Consider the following 7,493-nt stretch of genomic DNA (forward strand, 5'->3'; position numbering starts at 1 on the left):
CTATATAAGTAGAAGAATACACACTTTGAAGACACTATCATGTGTGTACAGCAGTAGTGGTACCTTGATTTACAAACTTAATTGGTTCTTGAACATGGTTCATAAATGGAAACGTTTGTATATTGAAGCAGAGTTCCCCATAAGAAACAATGTAAACATTGGTTTTACCCAGACAAAAGTCCCTACTTTAGTCTAAAAATGCACACTTTGAAGACAGTATAATATGTGTACAGTGGAACGTCGATTTACTAACTTAATTGATTCTTGGACATGGTTCATAAAAGGTAAAGTTTGTTCAGTGAAGCAGCGTTCCCCGTAAGAAACAATGTAAACATTAGTTCAAGCCATGACTAAAGTCCCTTTGGGCGAGTGGCACTTCTGACAAGTTTGTTTCCACAAATGTGGTACCTTGCGCCGGTCAGAGCTCTGTCACACCAATTTTTCCAGTGAATGCGAAACGGCCTTGGTCCGGCTTCACCGCGAGTGGGCGCTGCCCTCTGCCGTCTGGCAATCCCCAACGTTTACTTTGTCCCTCCAGAGAAGCAGAAGCAAATAAAGTAGGTCCTGGCTTGATAAATTATTTTGTGCACACTTCTCTTTATCAGCTGATATTTAAAACATGATCCCATATCCCCATTTAGCTGCCCGGGTTATGCCTGTACATTATTCTCTCATTTGGGCCCTCCAGAATCAGCATGTCCTCATCAATTTGTGTCAACAAGATGAAATCAAGTCTGGGAACCTTTGACAAGTTGACTTCATGTCCGTCACCGCCCATTAGGACCTTTCAACAGGTAAAATAGGATCTGCCTTGAAGACGTAGTATTTTATTTTGAAAGTAAACCGGATACCTTATTTCATGTTTGTACATAAGTTGAATTGAACGGATTTGTTGTAGCATCCGGCAAAAATAGAAGCTCTGTGTATATTTAGCGCTGGAATGCGGTACAGCAACGGCATGTCGGTGACGTTCCGCAAGCAGTGGAAACGGACACATTGACTTGAATAAAATCGGAAAGAGTCCACAGACGCGCGTATATCAGTCCGCGGCCGTTCCGTATTCAGTGGAAATTTAGAGTTAGACATCACTTTGTGTGACCAGGAACACTTTAAATGTGTCCAAACTCTCGCAGCCTTGCTGTATAACTTCGGGTAGCTGAACAATTACTGAGCTAGCATTATAGCTACGTAGTTGGCCCTTGGCTTTCGGCATCTTCACTTTGAGGATTTTATCAGCAAATGGGGTTTTGTTCCGTGTGGAGGGGGGTGTGGTCGGCGTGTTTCCTGCAGGAATGGGGTGTGTATTGTCCGGCCTTGAAGCACAGCTAGCAGGTGATTGGATTACCCAGTTGGGGCCTATCATCCAATCGCCTGCCATGCTTTTCAGCAGCAGCCGGGCCGACACACGAGGATGGAGTTGGAGTTTGAGCCAGAAGATTCTCCCGCGCCCGAGACCACGCCAAGAGAAAGATACAGGACTGAAAAGTTGCTGTGCAGACTGCTGACTTGGCGCATATTTCTCCAATAAAAACGTTGTTAAACCAGACTACCCGGCTATCATGGAGATTTGTCCACATCAGGTGAACCCACGGGAGAAAGACTTCCACATTCCACTTCAAATCTTTTAAGTGTGATGAGACCGAAAAAGATGCCAGGACGGACCTTTATTTCAGTGAAGGAGAAGACACTCCCGGGACACAGGCCAGTGAAGGATCGCCTCACACTGCTCGTTTTTGCTAACGCTCGCGGTGACTACGTGAAGTAGTCAGTCCCAATCTCCCAGAGTGTTGAAAAATGCCAAAAATATTGGCAGACACAAGGTCAAATGATTTTCCTTTTTTTGTTTTTAAAGACAGTGGAGGCTAAACCCTGAGTAAAGACATTAATAATAATAATCATTACTATGTGTTATTATGATTATTATCCTACATGAATCAGATAATCTCTATGAAGTAAAGGAAAACGACATATTTTCATTCATATTTACAGGTTGTATGATTATCAAAACTCACATTCTGTCTACTTTATATTCAATTTATAAAGTAAAAAAAAAAACAACACGAAATTTTTTAATAGAATTTAAGGAATTATGTAAGGAGTTTTTTAAAAGTCCTAATGACGCCGCCTGTTTGAAAGCATGATTAAATTGATTATTGAAGGAAGTAAGACATAAATAAGTAAATATTATGTTCATTTTGATCATGAGTTATCACGTTTTTAAGGCTGACATGTACGCTGAACACCGGATTGATTGATTGAAACTTTTATTAGTAGATTGCACAGTTCAGTACATATTCTGTACAATTGACCACTAAATGGTAACACCCCAATAAGTTTTTCAACTTGTTTAAATTGGGGTTTATGTAAATCAATTCATGGATCCAAACACTGATGATATGCATGTATGTATATGTTTATGTGTATACACAATGTATGTCAAATTAATAGAAACAAATGTTTAAATTGTATTTAATTACAAACCCTGCTTCCATATGAATTGGGAAATTGTGTTGGATGTAAATATAAACAGAATACAATGATTTGCAAATCATTTTCAACCCATATTCAGTTGAATGCACTACAAAGACAACACATTTGATGTTCAAACTCATAAACTTTTTTTTTTGTGCAAATAATAATTAACTTAGAATTTAATGGCTGCAACATGTGCCAAAGTAGTTGGGAAAGGGCATGTTCACCACTGTGTTATATCACCTTTTCTTTTAACAACACTCAATAAACGTTTGGGAACTGAGGAAACTAATTGTTGAAGCTTTGAAAGTGGAATTCTTTCCCATTCTTGTTTTATGTAGAGCTTCAGTCGTTCAACAGTCCGGGGTCTCGCGCTGTTGTATTTTACGCCTCATAATACGCCACACATTTTCGATGGGAGACACTCTTTTTTTACAAAGCCACGCTTTGTAACACGTGCTGAATGTGGTTTGGGCTTGTCTCGCTAAAATAAGCATGGGCATCCATGAAAAAGACGGCGCTTAGATGGCAGCATATGTTGTTCCAAAACCTGTATGTACCTTTCAGGATTAATGGTGCCTTCACAGATGTGTAAGTTACCCATGCCTTGGGCACTAATGCACCCCCATACCATCACAGATGCTGGCTTTTGAACTTTGCGTCGATAACAGTCTGGATGGTTCGCTTCCCCTTTGGACTGGATGACACGATGTCGAATATTTCCAAAAACAATTTGAAATGTGGACTCGTCAGACCATAGAACACTTTTCTACTTTGCATCAGTCCATCTTAGATGATCTCAAGCCCGAAGAAGCCGGCGGCGTTTCTGGATGTTGTTGATAAATGGCTTTCGCTTTGCATAGTAGAGCTTTAACTTGCACTTACAGATGTAGCGACAAACTGTATTTAGTGACAGTGGTTTTCTGAAGTGTTCCCGAGCCCATGTGGTGATATCCTTTAGTGATTGATGTTGGTTTTTGAGACAGTGCTGTCTGAGTGATCGGAGGTCCCGGTCATTCAATTTTGGTTTCCGGCCATGCCGCTTACGCGGATTGATTTCTCTAGTCTCTTTGAATTTTTTTTTATAATGATATGGACCGTAGATGTTGATATCCCTAAATTTCTTGCAAGTGCACTTTGAGAAACGTTGTTCTTAAACTGTTTGACTATTTGCTCACACAGTTGTGGACAAAGGGGTGTACCTTGCCTCATCCTTTCTTGCGAAAGACTGAGCTTTTTTGGGGAAGCTGTTTTTATACCCAATCATGGCACCCACCTGTTACCAATTAGCCTGCACACCTGTGGGATGTTCCAAATAAGTGTTTGATGAGCATTCCTCAAGTTTATCAGTATTTATTTCCACCTTTCCCAACTTCTTTGTCACGTGTTGCTGGCATCAAATTCTAAAGATGATTATTTGCAACAACAAAAAAACGTTTATCAGTTTGAACATCAAATATGTTGTTTTTGTAGCACATTCAACTGAATATGGGTTGAAAATTATTTGCAAATCATTGTATTCCGTTTATATTTACATCTAACACAATTTCCCAACTCAAATGGAAACGGGGTTTGTATTTCAACTATTAGCACAGTTGACTGTTGCACATTTATGAACTACAATGATTACAACTAATTGTTTCATGTAAAATGATGCCAATATTTACTGTGTATCCATCCATTTTCTACGGCTTGTCCCTTTTGGGGTCGCGGGGGATGCTGGAGGCTATCTCAGCTGCATTCTGGCGGAAGGTGGCGTACACCCTGGACAAGTCACCACCTCATCGCAGGGCCAACACAGATAGACAGACAACATTCATACTCACATTCACACACTAGGGCCAGACCCTTCTAATCAAAATTTAAAAGGCTAATAATAATAAAACAGTAAGTGATCAAAGACCAAAATGGGGCCACAAAGCCTATTAAATCACGGTTTAAACCCCTCATTATTTTTTGAAAATGGGTGGACCTCCACATTGTACCACCTCTGAGGTTTCCTTCCTCTCGTAAGACCTTTAAAGGTTATTGACACAAGATGATGAAGAGGGTGAGTCATTGGCAGCAAACAACGTATGGATGCTCGGGCCACCATCACATGAATCCACTTACAGACGTGAATACCAGCTAGTGTGCTAACTATCTTTGTGAGCGTCAGCTGTCACACAAAGTCAGATTGATCCTACAAGCGTGTTTCTGCATGAACGCGAGCATGCAGACTCATTGATGTCCTGTCGGCACAGCACAGGAAGTCACTACGTGACATTTTGTGAATTCTAATCATCACCCATGTGCATCGACGACTCCCCGGGTGTAAGGCCCGCCCCTTGAAGAAAGTCAATACAGACTCACTGCAGCAACACTCATATTTGAAACATAAATTACTTTTTCATACCAAAGCTTACAAACTACAACTACAGTATATATATATATATATATATGCTTTTCAGCTCAATTATATACATGACGTCCTCATCCCCCGAGATTTATGCTCATATCAATCAATACATCGACGAGATTTACTGTGCATGATTTTAAGATTTTAATGTACCAAATGATGCCTGATTTAAAAATGGAAAATAGTACATGATTAAAATGGTGTCATCTCTTAAATAATAATCATTGTGCAAGTTGAGATTGACGATTCACACTCATAGGATCCAAAATTGACCAGCTCATGAAAGTCAGCAATATATTTATATACATTTGTACAGCAAGCAGGTAGGACTTGGATGAGTTTATTGAACTCATGCAAGTCATTATATATATATATATATATATATATATATATATATATATATATATATATATATATATATATATATATATATATATATATATTCAATAATAATAATAATAATTCAATATCAATTATTTGGGGCCCGATTCGATTTTAAATCGATTTTTTTCGATTCAACGCGATTCTCGATTCAAAAACGATATATTTCCGATTCAAAACGATTTTGTATTCATTCAATACATAGGATCTCAGCAGGATCTACCCCAGTCTGCTGACATGCTAGCATAGTAGATTTTTTTTTAAAAGCTTTTATAATTTTAAAGGATTATGTTTTATCAAATGATTGCAATAATGTAAATTTGTTTTAACTATTAAACAAACCAAAAATAAGACTTATTTCATCTTTGTGAAAACATTGGACACAGTGTGTTGTCAAGCTTATGAGATGCGATGCAAGTGTAAGCCACTGTGACACTATTGTTCTTTTATTTAAATTTTTATAAATGTCTAATGATAATGCCAATGAGGGATTTTTAATCACTGCTATGCTGAAATTATAACTAATATTGATACTGTTGTTGATAATATTCATGTTTGTTTCACTACTTTTGGTTTGTTCTGTGTCGTGTTTGTGTCTTCTCTCAATTGCTATGTTTATTGCCGTTCTGAGTGTTGCTGGGTCAGGTTTGGTTTTGGAATTGGATTGCATTGTCATGGTATTGCTGTGTATTGATTGAAAAAAAAAATAGATTTTTAAAAAATGAGAATCGCGATTGAAATTCGAATTGATTTTTCCCCAGACCCCTAATATATATATATATATATATATATATATATATATATATATATATATATATATATATATATATATATACATGCTGCCGCTGAATAACAACCCCAGAACATACATGATGCTGCCACCACCATGCGTCACTGTAGGGATGGTATTGGCCTGGTGATGTGCGGTGTCTGGTTTCCTCCAAACATGACACCTGGCATTCATGACAAAGAGTTCAATCTTTGTCTCATCAGACCAGACAATTTAGTTTCTCGTGGTCTGAGAGTCTTTTAAGTGCATTTTGGTAAACTTTTTACATAGAAATCGCTTCCGTCTGGCCACTATACCATGTAGGTCTGATTGGTGGCTTGTCCTTCTGGAAGGTTCTCCTCTCTCTGACAGAATGACCATTTCTTGGTCACCTCCCTGACTAGACTAAGATGAATGTGAGCAAACTACAAATACATCCTGGATTAAAAACAACACTTCCCATCCAATCTGATGGAGTTTGAGAGGTGCTGCCAAGAGGAATGAGAGAAACTGCGCAAAGATAGGTGTGCCAAGCTTGTGGCATCGTATTCAAAAAGACTTGAGGCTGTAAATGCTGCCAAAGGCGCATCAGCGCATCAACAAAGTATTGAGCAAAGGTTTTTTAATACTTAACGTACATGTGATTTTTTATGGCCTTGAGGTTAGAGATTCCGCCCAGAGATCAGTAGGTTGTGCGTTCAAACCCTGGCCGAGTCATACCAAAGACTATAAAAATGGGACCCATTACCTCCCTGCTTGGCAGTCAGCATCAAGGGTTGGAATTGGGGGTTAAATCACCAATTTTTTTCCAGAGCGCAGCCACCGCTTGTGCTCACTGCTCCCTTCTCCTTCCAGGGGGTGAACAAGGGGATGGGTCAAATGCACCACACCTAGTGTGTGTGTGACAATCATTGGAACTTTAACTTTTATTTTTAATAAATTGGAAGAAAAGTTCTACATTAGTTTTTTTCTGTCAAGATGAGATTGCTGAGTGTACAGTAATGAAAATTGAAATTAACTTTTATTTTTAATTATTTTGTAGAAAATTTCTACATTTGTTTTTTTTGTCAAGATGGGGTGCTGAGTGTAAAATAATGAAAATTGAAATTAACTTGTTCGATGTTATTAAATAGCCGCAATGAAACAAAGAATTAACAATTTAAAGAGGTGTGAATACTTTCCCTTCCTTCTATGTGTGTGTATATATATATATATATATATATATATATGCGTGTGTGTATGTATGTATATATATATATATATATATATATATATATATATATATACATACATACACACATTCATTGCATCTCCATGGTTTAATGACAGTTTAACTAATTTACGCTTATCGAAGCTCTGAATTGTGTTTAGGATTTTCTGGCACCACCTGGTGTTTAGGAGCGCAATTAGACCAAAACAATATTATCTTGTTTTTCAATCTGCAAAAATTAGATTCAGTTGGTTTTCATGGAT

The sequence above is a fragment of the Nerophis ophidion genome, linkage group LG07, assembly GCF_033978795.1.
Source record: "Nerophis ophidion isolate RoL-2023_Sa linkage group LG07, RoL_Noph_v1.0, whole genome shotgun sequence".
NCBI classification, from domain to species: domain Eukaryota; kingdom Metazoa; phylum Chordata; class Actinopteri; order Syngnathiformes; family Syngnathidae; genus Nerophis; species Nerophis ophidion.